The 13,887-nt window shown below is 43.8% G+C and overlaps 1 non-coding gene across 1 annotated transcript; it reads right to left on the bottom strand.

The window, feature by feature from the left end:
• Window positions 1-13,488: 13,488 nt before the first annotated feature.
• LOC112437394 (U6 spliceosomal RNA) lies at window positions 13,489-13,595 on the bottom strand. Its single transcript, XR_003026013.1, has one exon. It is a non-coding gene; the product is annotated as a U6 spliceosomal RNA (small nuclear RNA).
• Window positions 13,596-13,887: the final 292 nt, after the last annotated feature.

Raw genomic sequence — 13,887 nt, 5'->3', positions numbered from 1 at the left:
ATTTGAACACAGTTCGAACAGTTGGCTACATTTGATTGGCCAAAACCAGGTGACTGGCGCAAGTGTAGGCTGTGGTCTGTTTACACCTCCACTTGTTATAGTTCACAATGTACAGAAAAACCTTTGGGCCAAACTTAAAATATGTATGTAAGGAGACAACTTTAGGCTAAACTTGGCTTAACAGGAGGTGGATGTGGTAGAAAGTCAATAATGACAAATAGATTGACAAATTGCTCTAGGAAGTATTGAAGGTGGGGCTAAGAGGTGTAAGGTAAAACTAGGTGTCTATGAAAAGAGTCAAACTCTAAAATATTTGAAGAGATTTATTCTAGCCAAATATGAGTGCCCAATGAACCATGACACAGCCCTCAGGAGATCCTGAGAACATGTGCCCAAGGTGGTTGGGGTACAACTTAGTTTCATTTACATTTTAGGGAGACATAGGACATCAATCAAATACATGTGAGATGTACATTGGTTCAGTCCAGAAAGGTGGGACAACTCAAAATGGGGCATTGGGATGAGGGAGGGACTACCAGGTTAAGGGCAGATTAAAAATTTTTCTGATTGGCAATTGGTTGAAATAGTTGTTTTGTCTGGGTCAAGATTGGGGGTGTGGAATCCACAGTTTTATCATGCAGGTAAAGCCTCGGGGTAGCAGGCTTCAGAGAGAATACATTGTAAATGTTACCTGTCAGATGTAAAGAGTCTGTTTTATCAGTAATTCCAAAAGGCAGGAGGGTATAATGAGGCATGTCAGACGGCCCCTGCCCATCATTACCTGAGCTAGTTTTTCAAGTTAGCTTTGAAATGCCCTTGCCAAGAGCAGGGGTCCATTCACATGTTCGGGGGGGTTAGATTTTTATTTTTGGTTTACATAGGTATTCCACATTGAGACAAAATTATGGAGGGGTAAGAAAATGCAGGGGCAGTGCCTGGACCTGCTCTCTAGACAATGAGAACCTATCTGGGATTTTCAACAAGGAAATAGCATGTGTTTTGAATATATGGCAGGAGCAGTAGTGTGAAGCATGGATTAGAGATGGGGACAATGAAGATAGGAGGCCATTGCAACAAACCAAATGAGAGATAGAGCCTGACTCAAACATTGACAAAAGGATGGAGAGAAGAGGAGAGTTTTGCAAGAGATTAAGAAAGAAGAATCAACAATAAGATTCATACACTAACTCCATGGGGGTGGAGTGTGGAAATAACAAACCCAATGTGTTTTTTCTATTTTCTCATCCCACGACAATCCATACAGAAGACTTCTGTGACCAAATGTCAAGAGCAGGGGACCAGGGAGGGGGGCTCACAAATGCTGCAGCGCATTTCCCGCCCACACCAAGCAAGCAAGCAGTGCTGTGGCAGATACCACCTGCGTGTTCTCTACTTCAATTCTGACATGGTCTACCTGGAGACAGCATCAGATCCCACAGGGTGAGGGCTCAGTCCCACAAGACTGGCCCCATATCAAATGCCAGTTGCAAGCCCCAGATTATTTTACCTGCGCTTCTAACTGACTGGCTATAAATTGGGATTCCCATGACCTCCTCCTTGGTTTTGAATAATTTGCTAGAGTGGCTTATGAATTCTATAACCAGTTTATTATTGTAAACCAAAAAGTATCTGAGACATGTCTCAATCAGTTTAGGAAGTACTTTATTTTGCCAAGGTTAAGAACACACCCACGACACAGCCTCAGGAGGTCCTGATGACATGTGCCCAAGCTTGGTTGGGGCGAGCTTGGTTTTATACATTTTAGGGAGACATGAGATATCAATCAATATATGCAAGATGTACATTGGTTCAATCCAGAAAGGCAGGACCACTGAAGCGGGGTGGGGGCTTCCAGGTTATAGGTAGATAAGAGACAAATGGTTGTATTCTTTTGAGTTTCTGATTAGCCTCTCCAAAGGAAGCAATCCGAGATGCATTTATCTCAGTGAGCAGAGGGGTGACTTTGAGCTCTGTCTGTCCTTTGCCCACAAATTGTGACAGAGGTATGTAACTTTTTTTTTTAATCTTAGTGTTACAGGAAAGGGATCCGGATCCAGACCCCAAGACAGAGTTCTTGGATCTTGCCTAAGAAAGAATTCAGGGTAAGTCCGTACAGTAAAGTGAAATCAAGTTTGTTAAGAAAGTAAAGGAATGAAAGAATGGCTACTCCATAGGCAGAGCAACTCTGAGGGTTGCTGGTTGCCCATTTTTATGGGCATTTCTTGATGCTATGCTAAACAAGGGGTGGATTATTCATGCCTCCCCTTTTTAGACCATATAGGGTAACTTCCTGACGTTGCCATGGCATTTGGAAACTGTCATGGCACCAGTGGGAATGTAGCAGTGAGGACAGCCAAAGGTCACTCTTGTGGCCATCTTGGTTTTGGTGGGTTTTGGCTGGCTTTTTACTGCAAACTGTTTTATCAGCAAGGTCTTTATGACCTGTATCTTGTGCTGAGCTCCTATCTCATCCTGTGACTTTAGAATGCCTTAACCATCTGGGAATGCAACCCAGTAGGTCTCAGCCTCATTTTACCTAGTTCCTATTTAAGACGGAGTTGCTCTGGTTCACACGCCTCTGACATTAGTAGCTATCTTTTTTTTGGAATAGAACGGGAGGCAGGTTTACCCTAAGCCATTCCGAGCTCGACTTTCCCTTTTAGCTTAGTGATTTTTGGGTTTCAAGATTTATTTTCCTTTCACATTTTAAAGGATATTACAAAGAATGTGGATGAAGTGACATATAGGGTCAGGTGTGTGGAAGGGAACAGAGTTTCTAGGTCTTCCCTGGAGCACCACCCTCCAGGAACCTCCACATGTTCAACCATCTGGAAATTCTCCAAACCCTGTCCTTTTGGGTTTTTCTGGAGGTTTCATTTTGTAGGCATGATTGAGGAAGCCACTGGCCCTGTCCCTTCCCTGGAGGTTGGTGGGTGAGGCTGAAAGTTCCAACCCTTTAAGCACAAAGCTGCTTCCTCTGGCAACCAACCCCCATCCAGTGGTTTCAGGGACTTTCCAAACATTGCCTCATTCACATAAGCTCAGATGTATTTGAAAGGACTTGCAAATAGTAGAAGATTGTCTTTCACCTTTATCCTTCAGGAGCTACTTTAGGAACCAAAACCAAAAATCCAAATACTTTAGCAAAAAATATTCTTACTGTACTAGTCACTTAGGAAATAACAAGGGCTACTGGGGCTGAGAGCTGAGAATCCTTGATAAAAACCAAATATATATCTGTCATAATAGCACAGATAGGGGGTGGGTATCACATATGGCCATGAGTCTTACAGGGCAGAGATGGTTCTATAATCAGAGGTAATCTAGAGTGAGAGGCACCTTTGCAAGGGTGATCACATGAGTAAGGTTGCTGCAGGACCTCTGAGAGGAGGACTGGAGGAAGAAGACAGCAATGCTAGTTTGAAGCTGGTTCCCCAGAGGAGGGCAGCATTTTTGAGGTAGAAGTGATGATTGAAGCTGTGGAGGTAGACCACGTCTCTGGGGAAGAGAGTGCAGAGGTAGAAGAAAGTTAAGCAGATGCCACTGTGGAAAAGACATCTGTGAAGAATCAGGGTAAGAAAATGAGTACTTTTCCATGTGGATGGAGGAGTTACAAGAAGGGATTAAGGGAAAAATAATTTTTATCTGAGGAATGTGAGTCCTTTTAAATCATCAGGCCCAGAGAGGCATTAGCATGAGACAGCAACTGTACCCTCTTGAGCTATGTATTCGTCTCTTAAAACTGCTTGCCATTGCCACAGATAGCTGTGAATTAATGTAACAATACCTCACTGGACACTGTAGCCCACACTCTGTAGTCACTGTACCTCATTTTTGTCTTTAAAAGTCTGCTTGTGTTTGGGAGGCCAAGGTGGGCCATTCGCTTGAGGCCAGGAGTTTGAGACTAGCCTGGCCAACATGACGAAACTCCGTCTCTACTGAAAATACAAAAATTAGTTGGGCATGATGGTGCACACATGTAGTCCCAGCTACTTGGGAGGCTGAGGCAGAGGATTGCTTGAACCTGGGAGGCAGAAGTTGCAGCAAGCCGAGATCACGCCACTGGACTCCAGCCTGGGTAACAGAGCGAGACTCCATCTCAAAAATAAATAAATAAATAAATAAATAAATGTGCTTGTGGCCCAGTGCAGTGACTCACGCCATGCTTGTGATCCCAGTGCTTTGGGAGGCAGAGGCAAGAGGATCCCTTGAGGCCAGGAGTTCGAGACCAGCGTGGGAAACATAGCAAGATTCCCATCTCTACAAAATATTAAAAAATTAACCAGGCATGGTGATGCACACCTGTAGTCCCAGCTACTTACAAGGCTGAGGTGGGAGGGTCACTTGAGCCAAGGAGTTTGAGGCTGAAGTGAGCCATGATTGTGCCACTGTACTCCACCCTGGGCAACAGTGTGAGACCCCATCCAAAAACAAAACAAAAACAAAACCTGCTTGTAACAAAGGCCAAACAGAGCTCACGTCCAAGGTTAACTGAGTCTGAGTCTTCCTGGAAGCTGTCCTCACTTTGGCGCAAGTACATTCTTTAAATTATATTTTGTGCTGGAAGCACTGGCCCATACTTGTCTCAACTACTCGGGAGGCTGAGGTGGAAGGATCCCTTGAGCCCAGGGGTTCAAAGTTGCAGTGAGCCATTATCGCACCACTGCACTCCAGCCTGGGTAACAGAGCAAGACCTTGTCTATAAGTGTAAATAAATAAATTATATTTTGTGCCTCAGTCTCTTCTTTTTAGATCAACAGGGCTAAATATGAAATGTTATACAGTGGACCAGAAAAACACTACCGTTAGGTATTAAGGAAACATTGTCATATTTTGAATGGAACCTAAATTGCAAGAAATTGAGGATCATGTAGTGGCCATTTGTGATTATGATTGACAGTTTGGACTATGGAATCTGCTAGACTTGGGCCTGAACCCTAACTCTCCCCTTTAGCTGTGTGATCTTGTAAGCACTCTAAGCTTCAGTTACTTCATCTATATAAATTTGAATAATAATGGCCCCTACCTCTAAGAGACTAAAGATCAAATGAAATATATGTATAAAGAAGTTGGAATAGGCTGGGCATGATGGCTCATGCCTGCAGTCCCAGGACTTTGGGAGGCTGAGGCAGGAGGATCGCTTGAGCTCAGGAATTCAAGACCAGCCTGGGCAACAAAGTGAGATCATGTCACTACAGAAATTTAAAAAGTTAGCTGAGCATGGTGATGTGTGCCTGCAGTCCCAGCTACTGGAGAGGCTGAGGTGGGAAGATCACTTGAGTACAGAAATTTGAGATTACAGTGAGCTCTCATTGCACCATTGTACTCCAGCCTGGGTAACAGAGTAAGACTCTGTCTCTATTTAAAATAAAATAATAGAAAAAAAAGAAAACAGAAAATAAACTTGGAAATAGGAATATATTAGGTGCTCAATAAAATTTCAGTTATGATTCTTGCTCAAACATCTGGTAAGCAGGAGGAAGGAGGATTTTATTAATTTCCTAGGGCTGCCATAACAAATTGCCAGAACCTGGGTGGCTTAAAGCATCGGAGATTCATTCTCTTGTACTGCTGGCAGCCTGAAATAACAGTATCAGGCCATACTTTCTCAAGGAAGGCTCTTTCCTTGATTGTTCCAGCTTCTGGGAGCTCTAGACATTCCTTGGCTTGTGGCTGCATTGCTCTAATCTCTGCCTCTGTCTTCACATGGCCTTCTCTGTGTCTCTCAGTGTATCAAAATATCTCTCTCCTTTCTTTATAAAGACACCAGTCATTGGATTTAGAGCCCACCATAGATCTGTGATTATTTAAATCTAATGATTCTTAAGTAATTAATTCTGCAAAGACTATTTCCAAATAAGCTCACATTCTGAGGCTCTAGTGAAATGAGAGAGTTCCCTGACTTGGGTGTGGGGACCAAACAGGGGTGTGGCTTGCCTGTTTGGTCACCCTGACCTCAAATCCCTAGGTGGAGCATGCAGACAGGTAGGTACAGAGAGGCTGGGGAGAGTGCTTTGGGCTCTCGGCCCGTAGTTGCATCTAGGGGTGGGTGTCTGTGACTCCCAAAGTCCAAGTGGGCATGTGTTACAGTGTGCTCCTTTAGCTTTGCCATCTGCAGATGGCTTGTGTGTTAATCAGCTCAATGGACTCTCTGCCTTATCACAAGGGCAGGGAGGGGGCCAATGTGACAGCCTTCTGTATCCCAAGCTCTTACCCAGTATCCTGAAAGAATCAGATCACACACAGGCTCGAAGGATGAGTGCAAGGTTTTCTTGAGTGGTGAAGATGGCTCTCAGAGAGATGGGTGGGGAGCCAGAATGGGGATGGAGCAGGAAGGTGATCTTCCTCGGGAGTCAGTCAACCCAGTGGCCGGACTCTTCTCCGACCACCCCCGGCCAAACTCCCCTCGGTGTCCAGACATCCCTCCTCTTCTCTCTTTCTCTGCCATGTCATTCTGCTATCGCTGGTCTGCTGGTCTACTTGCCTCCTTGTCTCCTCACTTGTGGGTCTCATCTAGAGTTTGGGATTCGGGGTTTATATGGGGGCAGGATAGGGAGCATGGTGAGCCAAAAGGCAACTTTTTGGGCGTGAAAACAGAAACGCCTGTCCTCATGTAGAGCCACGAGTCTTCAGGCTTGAGGGTGGGGCCTTTGCCGGGGAACCGCCCTCTTCTACCCAGTATTTCCCTGTCTCCTTCTGCATCGCTGGGTGGACATGAATTTTGCTGGGACACTATTCGACCCACTACATGGGTGTAGAATGTTTTAGAGGAGCTTGGTGGCAAAGGGTGGAAGAGAAACATGACTCTATTTTGTTTTTAGGGAAGGGTATTTCTTTGAAAAGATAGAAGAGACTTTGTGGTTTTGCAGGCAGGGAGAAGGAGACAATGAGAAGAAATGGAAAATTCAGGAGGGAATGCCTGATGTACCCAGAAGAGAAGGAGGGCAGTAGAGAAACTAAAGTACAAATAGAGGACCAGGCTTGACCAAAGACAACGTTTCACCTGTAAGGTCAGTTATGAAGAAATAAAGAGTATGAGGCTGTAAGTAGGGAAGTTGAAGAAGTTTTCACCTGGTCACTGAACTGTGTGGGCAGTTATTTACTGAGAATAAGTGAATATAGAAAAGATTGGATGGGTTAACAAGGAACACTGAGGTTTGAAGGATTGCCTTGGAGTATGTGACAATGCGTGACCATGTGTGGAGCAGCACCGAGGACCCAGCTGAGTTACCAGAAAGCCACTCATTGAAAAAGAACTTTGCTTAGTAATGACATTTACAAAACCAGCCAGCTGTGCTTGGTCAAATACAGAACTTTAGAAGAGAATCTCAGGACAGGTCATTCTTCTTTAAAATGACTCATCTAATGAAAGAAAGCAAAACCTAAGCATAATAGTCACCATTAAATCAGAAGAAGAAAAAAACACTGCACAATTTAACATTCATCTCATTTCACATTTACTGCAAAAAACATTTCTAACAAATCCAGCCCGCAAATTCAAATGATTTCCAGCTCTACAAACTTGGGGACAGGATTTATGGTTTATAATGAAAGAAAAAAATCTTGGAGGGCTAGGAGGGGCAGATGTGTTCTCAGTGAATCAGATAAAGAATGACAGAGGGTTATCATTTCCGTATGGATTCTGCTATAGATTTCCAGGATAGCAAGACAACAAAAGTCATGTATCTACATATATAGCTATGCACCTACGGGATAGCATATATGCATCGCTATCTTTTCAATCACATGGGATGTAATTGAAAGTGCTGGCTATTGTGATTTGCATTAGTATTTCTTTGGGGCTGCTATCAATCAGAATGGTAAAATTAACCACTCATAAATAGATATAAAGCTTTGTCAGAATCTTTGTGATCAGGGTCCATGCCCAATCCTTATGGGTGATGAGCAGGAATAAGGTGATGGCATCCCATATTCACTATTTCAGATTCAGACAACTTTCCATTCTGGGTCCTGATCACCACTGTCCAGTCACAAGAGATAGAACTTCCAGCAGAGCCCAGAAAACTGTTAGACCCAGGGGATAAGGAACAGGGAAGCCAAAGTTAGCTCACTTTAAAAGGTAATAGCAGAAGTCCACTCACAGCCCTTGCTGTTACCGAACCAAACCGGGGTCTGCTCACCTGGTGCAGCAAAACCAAACACTGGCATTGGGATTGCAGCCAGAGAAAATGGGGCATTTATTGCAGGGCACCCAGCAAGGAGAATCAGGCAGTTCATGCTTAAGACCTGAAGTCCCTGATGGATTACAGGTAAGAGTTTGTAAAGGTAGGGAGGCAGAGGTTACAGGCAAAGTCATAAATCAATACAGGGCAACTATATATTTGTTTGACCTAGAAAGGCAGGATGTCTGGGTCAGGGAGGGCACGGGTCATAGGTGGATTCAAAGATTTTCTGATTTGTAGTTGGTTCAGGAGGCAGAGCTTTATCTAAAAATTTGGGAGCCGCAGAAAAGAATGTAAATTCTGGCTTGTGGAGATGACCTCCTCCAGGCCCTTCATGAAGACATTTAGAACAAAGAACTCTTGTCAGAATTCATTCCTCAGTTCCCCTTTATCTGAGGTGTATGTGCCAGCAGTTCCATTTGTTGGGGGTTTAAGTTTCTGAAACAACTCAGAGAGATACGGTAAGATGTTATCTTTAGTTTCTCTGTGGAACCAAACATCTCGTGATTCTAATTTCCTTGGTTATAGTTTTAAGCTACTATTACTTTCTTGCTTATCAAGTTGCTCACTTACTTCTCAGGGTGAGCTAGATGCCTGGAATTTCTCTAGAAAGAACTCAAGATTTTCCTTGACTTCCATGCTTGTGAGAGGCTGTCTGGCAGGCCCCTAAGAGGCATCCTTGCTCCGTCTCATTGCCTTGTTAGCCTGGTGGTTGCAAGGACTTTAGGCTCCTGAGGTTCCATTGAACTAGCTGGGCTAGTCCAGTCCTTGGACCTTTGAACTCAAGACAATGTCTTTTTACCTTTAGCACAGTTTCTTGGTGTCCCATTGACCTAACCAACCTTACCAAAAAGGTCTTTTCTTTAGTATGAATGCTCAACCACCCCTGACCTGCCCAAGTAACTTGGGACTGTAACTCCCAGGTGCCATCATCGGACAACTGATTCATGCCTTGTTTCTCCATCTCGAAGGTCCAGAAAACAGGAACATCTGGTATCCCAAGTATGTGAGAGATTTAGATTAAGTCAGCCTACATACAATCTGATTAAAGAGCACTGTGAAAATGTCAAATGCTATAAATATGGATAATATAGTAGTAACTGAGAAGCAGCTTGGTTAATTGAAGCCAGTCCCAAGAGCTATCCCATAATTATGGGGTGATTGTGTCTGGTATACCCTGAAGCATGGCAAAGATCTTTTATGCAAAGAGACAAGTCAAATAATTTTGCATCCCATTAATGTCTAAGATACAACTTTAACCTAGGAAATAATGCTAAGCATTCTTAAGAGTTTGATAAGTAAAGAGAATGTCTTGACTTAGGCACCAGCTGTTTGTCTTTATGGCATGTGACCCCAGTCACCAGCTGGCAGTTCTAAAAGAGAATGGGTCCTCCATTGTACCTCAGGCTCTTGGCAAATCCATCTGAATGTGAAATAACTAGAAAAGTTTTTCTCTGACCTGAATAGATGAGAAAAAAATATGAAAAATCAGGGATGAGGATTACACTCTCAAGGTCAACAATTCCTAAGTCAATAACCAGGACTCCAGTGTTTACAATACTGACATTACCTTTTCTTTTTTCTTTTTCTTTTCTTTTCTTTTCTTTTTTTTTTCAAGACGGAGTTTGTCTCTTGTTGCCCAGACTGGAGTGCAATGGCGTGATCTCCATTCACTGCAACCTCTGCCTCCCAGGTTCAAGCGATTCTCCTCTGGGAATCCTCAGCCTCCCACATAGCTGGGATTATAGGCACCTGCCACCACACCTAATTTTTTTGTGTGTATTTTTAGCAGAGATGGGGTTTCACCAGTTGGTCAGGCTGCTCTTGAACTCCTGACCTCAGGTGATCCACCTGCCTCAGACTCCGAAATTGCTGGGATTACAGGGACATTACCTTTTCTTGAAATGTTAACAGAGGCCAGAGATGGTGGCTCATGTCTGTAATCTCAGCACTTTGTAAGGCAGAGGCGAGAGGATTGCTTGAGCCCAGGAGTTTGGGACCAGCCTGGGTGACATAGTGGTGTCCTGCCTTTAAAAAAATAATTAAAATAAAAAAAAGTAGATGTCTCCATTCTTCTTTCATATCTTGATGTTAGCCACATTCCTAAATAATCCCCCATAATAAGACTATTATGTTTTTAATTTGACAGATTAAACCTCCAGATCACAGATTTATTATTTTATTATTATTTTTTTTTGAGACAGAGTCTCCATCTGTCGCCCAGGCTGGAGTGCAGTGGCACGATCTTGGCTCACTGCAAGCTCCGCCTCCCGGGTTCACGCCATTCTCCTGCCTCAGCCTCCCCAGCAGCTGGGACTACAGGCGCAGGCCACCATGCTCGACTAATTTTTTTGTATTTTTAAGTGTTAGCCAGGATGATCTCGATCTCCTGACCTTGTGATCCGCCCGCCTCAGCCTTCCAAAGTGCTAGGATTACAGGCTTGAGCCACCGCGCCCAGCGATTACAGATTTATTTATTTAAAACTTCCAGATTACAAATTTATTTTTAAAATGTTGCTGTGGAATGAGTACAGAAGGGATTGATGTAAAAATATGTGTGTACTCTGCAGTTTCCTTCTGTACCTTTTCACAGATTTGGTGTGGTTTTTTATTTGTTTGTTTTGTTTTGTTTGCTTTTTGAGACAGGGTCTCACTCCATCATCGAGGCTGGAGCATAGTGGTGCAATCTTGGCTCACTGCAGTCTCAACCTCTCGGACACAAGTGATCCCCCCACCTCAGCCTCCTGAGTAGCTGAGACTACAGGCACGCACACCACACCCAGCTAATTTTTTGTATTTTTGTAGAGACAGGGCCTCGCTATGTTGCCCAGGCTGGTCTCAAACTCTTGGGCTCAAGCAATCGGCTTGCCTCACCCTCTCAAAGTGCTGGGATTACGAGTGTGAGCCACCACACCCGACCTTTCACAGATTTATGTCTAGATGAATGATTTCATTCTTGGGCCTCTCCCTGGATAATCTCAACTTCTAAATCTTGAATACCTACCCACCTCTTTTCCCACGTCTTCAGTCTGCAATTCCACCTGCCTCCTAGGCATCTCCACTCCAATGAGCTGCAGGCCCCTTCTACTTATTATGGCTGAAATGGAGCTCAGCTCAAACCCCCACCTCATCTACCGGAGCCCTCCTCCCATGCTCCCAGCTCAGCGAATGGCACTCCCCAGAAAGCCAGAGCTAGATATGTTGGTGTTATCTTTGATTCCTTCTTTTTTTTCACCCTCTATTTCCAGTTGGTCTGGGTCTTGCTAATTTTAATCCTGACTATAATTGAATCCATCCCTACCTTAATCCAAGCTACAATTCTTTTTTATTTTTATTTATTTATTTATATTTTTGAGATAGGGTTTCACTCTGTTGCCCAGGCTGGAGAGCAGTGGTGTGATCGTGGCTCACTGAAGCTTGAACATCCTGGGCTCAGGTGATACTCCCACCCCAGCCTCCTGAGTAGCTGGGACTACAAGGAAGCACCACCACGGCTGGCTAATTTTTTGTATTTTTAGTAGAGATGGGGTTTTCATGTTGTCCAGGCTGGTCTTGAACTCCTGGACTCAAGCAATCTGCCTGCCTCACCCTCCCAGAGTGCTGGGATTACAGGCGAGAGCCGCCTGCCCAGCCTCAAGCCACAATTCTTTCGTGCATAGATTGCTGTCTTAGCTTCTAGGCTCTGCCTCAATTCTTGTTCCCCATAAAATGTGTTCATGTCCCGTTCCTGCTTCAGATCCTTTAATGACATGCCCTTGACATTAAGATAAGGTCTAAATTCCATTATGTGGCCCCTGCGTCCTTTCTTGTCTCTCTAACTTTATCTCTAGCCATTTCCCACCTCATCAGAACCTTCTCTCAATCCCTTAAACAGGCCATACTCTCTTCCCTTACCCCCCATTAGACTCCACAAGGACAGGAAGGATAGTTGCCTTGATTATCATCACATTCCTAGGGCCCAATGCAGCATCTGGCCCTTGACATATGGCCATGGTCTGTGAGTCTTTGGTGCATTGCAGTTTCCCTTCTAACTGGTCATTATAAAAAATGTACTTTTATTTTGTAAAAATAAAATAAAATAAAACAGCATCTTGCTTTGTTGCCCAGGCTAAAGTGCAGTGGCGTGATCGTAGCTCACTGCAGCCTCAGACTTCTGGGCTCAAGCGATCCTCCTCCTCAGCCTCTCAAGTAGCTGCGACTACAGGAGCTCGTCACTATGCCCTGCTGTGTGTGTGTGTGTGTGTGTGTGTGTGTGTGTGTGTGTGTGTGTGTGTGTGTGTGTGTGTGATGGGGTCTTGTTATGTTGCCCAGGCTAGTCTTGAACTCCTGGCCTCTTCATGATATCCTCCCACCATGGCCTCCCAAAGCACTGGGATTACAGGCATGAGCCACCTCTCCTGGCTTAAAGATGTATTTGTAAGGTTTTGTTTTGTTTTTGTTTTTGCCACAGGGTCTCACTCTGTCACCCAGACTGGAGTACAGTGGTGCAATCTTGGTTCACTGCAGCCTCAACTTCCCAGGCTCAAGTGATACTCCCATCTCAGCCCCCTGAGTAGGTGGGGCTACAGGTGCCCACCACCATGCCTGCCTCAGCCTCCCAAAGTGCTGGGATTACAGGCATGAGCCACCTTGCCTGACTTATAGATGTATTTTAATTCCCATATTCCTCTCTTGAATTCCTATCAGATGAAGTAACCTTATCCTCCTAAGACTGTTTGTACTATACTATATTATATCTCACGTCCACATTATTACCAGTGAAATACACGTTATTATGTAGGCAGTGGAGGTTGCACATATCATTTACAAAATAAGGCTCTTCCTGTAGAAGTCACACCTGTCTTCCATAGCAACTGGTTTCACAAGTCTATCTAGGTGTTTGTCTCCTCCTCTAATTTCAATCTAAAGCCCTTCTGATCTGGACGCCCTATCTCCAGGACGCAAATATTAATCTTGACCCTCTTGAGGGACATTCCTTCCCTAGTCATGTGTCAGTTTGCTGTTTCACAGAATGTTGATGTTTCGTGTTGTTGAAGTGTTGCAATATTTGGAGACCCCGATAGTCAGAAATTTCTTCTTTATGTCTAACAAATTGATCCTGCTTTAACTTTGAAATGGGCACTCTAGGAAGGGAGAGTTCCACACATCTCCCTGATCCCCACCTCCCACCCCCCGTAATCTTACAGCGAAGAATAGAGATCCATGAAGCCCATTCCTTCTTTCATGGCACCCGGCCCTGAAGTCTGATTCTCCCATGTTTACAGAACAACACCAATCATGGGTGACTTGGACACTCCATTTTATGTTTTTATTTTTATTTTTCACAAATTTGTGTATCATACTCATGCAGGGTCCATGCTAATCTTCTCTGTATCATTCCAATTTTTGTATATGTGCTGCTGAAGCGAGCACTATTTTATTCTTTTTAAATCTAATGAGATAAGGTTTATTTTGTTTCCTCGTGTAATTTCAAAAGAGTTACTAGTTTATCAAATTTTAAGCAACATATTATTAGGAAAATAATGTGAAAAGTGTCTTTCTCTTTGCCACATCAAATAAGAAGAAGGGATAGATTTTAAAAAAATCAATAACTTCTGAAAACTTACAGAGGAAAGTCTGAACAAATTCACTTTAGATGACAAAATATTTGAAGAACGAGGGGACTGCTCTCAAGATGACAGTGTGAAGAAGATGATATAAATGG

This window comes from Pan paniscus, chromosome 16 (genome assembly GCF_029289425.2).
Source record: "Pan paniscus chromosome 16, NHGRI_mPanPan1-v2.0_pri, whole genome shotgun sequence".
NCBI lineage: Eukaryota > Metazoa > Chordata > Mammalia > Primates > Hominidae > Pan > Pan paniscus.
The sequence above is the reverse complement of the archived record's forward strand: the minus strand, read 5'-3'. Positions and strand labels throughout refer to the sequence as shown.